The sequence below is a fragment of the Branchiostoma belcheri genome, unplaced genomic scaffold (genome assembly GCF_001625305.1).
Source record: "Branchiostoma belcheri isolate BF01 breed outbred unplaced genomic scaffold, Haploidv18h27 scaffold238, whole genome shotgun sequence".
NCBI lineage: Eukaryota > Metazoa > Chordata > Leptocardii > Amphioxiformes > Branchiostomatidae > Branchiostoma > Branchiostoma belcheri.
In genome coordinates, this window is record NW_017803841.1 from 147999 (window position 1) to 150854 (window position 2856).

The following is a 2856-nucleotide window of genomic DNA, read 5'->3' on the forward strand; positions in this document are numbered from 1 at the left end:
CTTTAGATTACAAAACCATCTGCTCAGAACTGGTCAGTCTATGTGTACTTATCTCAGTTAACTAAGTGTTTAAGAAGAGGAGCATATTGACACAGTCCGGATCCAACCGTGCCCTTTCTGCTAAGACTATGTCACCCCAGTGCTAAACACTCTTCGCTGGGAACGCTTGTACCTGGTACAATAAGGTACATCCGGGCACATCTTCTGAGAGGTGGGAGATCATCACCATTTCCCTGCCAGAACGCAACCACGTCCTCCTCTGGTGGTCAGCAACGTTGTTCCCGGACGCTGACATTCCGCCTCTCCTCTTCTTAGCCTCCCTGTACCGCTTGTTGACTTGTTTTGACGTTTGCTGGCTGTACTGCTAGTGGCAGTTCCTCTTCCTGCCTCCGAAATGCTATGCTCGGTATAACATCACAGGCAGCAGTACCTTAAGTGATAACAACAACATAGGCCATAATTAGAGATGTACGGTTTACTGTATGTTAAACAAGAAACTATCAATCTTATTTCAATCTTTCCATTGAAGATCTCATCACCATACAAAGTGTTGGAGTACCGTGCACCAGTGTGGCATCCGGGACTCACCTGTGCACAGTCGGAAAACTCGAACCAGTACAGTGGAGAGCAGTCAGTGCTTTTAATATTGGTATTGATCACAACTGCACTATGTATTGGTATGAATTATTTTGTGCAGAGTGCAATTGAAAACTGTAGGTACATATGTGATATTCCTACAGTGTGGTTACCTCAAATAAACATTGGTTTGAGCCATGCAATTTACAAAACAAAATTAACCTGATTCACTTCATAGGTAAACTTACCGATTTTCTCCATTGTTTCACCTCGACACCGCACATCTGCTGAATCCGGGTCATGTGAATTCCCATGCGGTTTGTCCCCTGGGTATGTGCCTGCAATACAACATGATGATTTAGCCTGATAGTGATGGCCATTGATATGACACCATGAACCATATTGCTAGATTCACTTTGCATGGTGTAGTCGGTTATTCAACACTGTAACTTTGTATCTAAATTGAGCAAATACTAATGACTAGTCTGTGCAAGTTTTTTTTACCATGTTTAAATAGCAGACTAATTTGGCCATTTGCTGAGTCTAATCTTTGAACTGGTCTCAGGAAAGGACAAACCATAGCACAATTTGTTTCACACAGACTTCAGCATAGATAAAACAATAATTGCTTGTAAGAACTTGCATTGGACAGCTCAGCCAGAAAAAATATTATGAGCCAACTGTTCCTTTTTTTTTTTGGAGAGATGCACTTGGATTAATTGGACAAGGATATATGTAACCTAATATTAAAAGCTGAGACAATTATTAATCGTAGATAATATAGACCTGCAACACTCTGCAATCCTCTATTCCTTCGTCCTCATCTATACCAGAAAGTCATTTAATATGTATTACAGTGTTACGCTTAAACGTAAGTAGTAAACAATAATGGCTGCTTAGAACAACAAAAAACTGACCTTCCATAAAACTCCACAATCCCACTGGTCAGTCAATAGCCACAATCCCACTGGTCAGCCAGTAGGTCGGTCTTAAGCTGATGACGTCGTCCAGCTTTACAGTACAGCGCCATGGACTGTCCCTTAATAGGCTGAGGTTTGCCAACTGCTGCATGCATTCAGTACCTGTAAAGTGCAATTTGAACTATCTTAAGGGTGTATTGATAAAGTTGAACTATTATAAGGGTGTCTCAATATGATGATACAGCTTGAAGTCGAAATATTCTTAAAGTTTAACCATCTTAAGGGCGTATCAATGCAATGACACTGCTGTTATAGGTGTGAACACTCCTTTGTTCTGCCTCGGGTGTATGCCGAACTTGCAACTCCTGCCTGATCGGCTTCTGCATTCCAGCTACTCCTGCACACAACATACAAGATACAAAGCAATTCATTGATTACTGAGATCCATTCAATATTTATCAACAAAGCGACAGACTAATAACACTGAAAAGTTACTTCTTGGTGTAGTTGAACAATCTGTCTATCATAGCCAAGTCTGTGCCCTATGCTTTTATAAATATATGGCAAGTATGGCATAAATTTGTTAGTTACGTATGTCTCCCTACATTACGAAAGTCGCTGTATTTTTGTTGTGTCAATAGTAGTCATTTTTATGAATTAACACTACCGGGCTAACTCCGCCCCAACTTCTGTGGTCTGGCGCCGGCTCACCGCTCACATTCGCTCGGACGTCTCTGGTTCTTGGCCAAAGTATTTCCTTTTTTCTGAATGTACAATAAAGGCGGACCTACCTTCTTCATGTAGACAGAAACCCAGCAATCTACTCCTGAGGCATGGTGCCAGATCAGTTCTAGCCTGACTTTGGTCCCGGCCCTGACCCGAATTCCGGCGTTCAGTCAGGCACTGCAGGATTAAAAGAAAGTTATTAGATTTCAATCACTTTTCTACAGCCCTATATTTATATATCTGCTGCTGATTTACGGCACAAGTGTAGCATAACGAAAACATGAATTTGTCTCGTACCCTGCATGGCAAAACGGGGTTAATAAAGACGTCGCAGTGGAATTATCTTATATTTTGTGAGGCCAACGTAAGTTTTGGAGAGGGGGCGTACGACAGCCAGTCACGGATCCGCCTGAAACAGTCCTTGTACAAACCTTTGCAATAATCTGAGTAACATGAATGGTCCATGACATGGTGGAGGCTAAAGTAACCCCAATATGCTCATGCTGTTGTACGGATTGAATACAAGAATTGCCAAGGAAAAGAGGTGGGTGAATAGGACGTGTACGTTTTCTTGAAAAGCAAAGTTCTTTAGATTTAGATTAATTAAGCTCCATTAACCATTTGTTTTCCCATG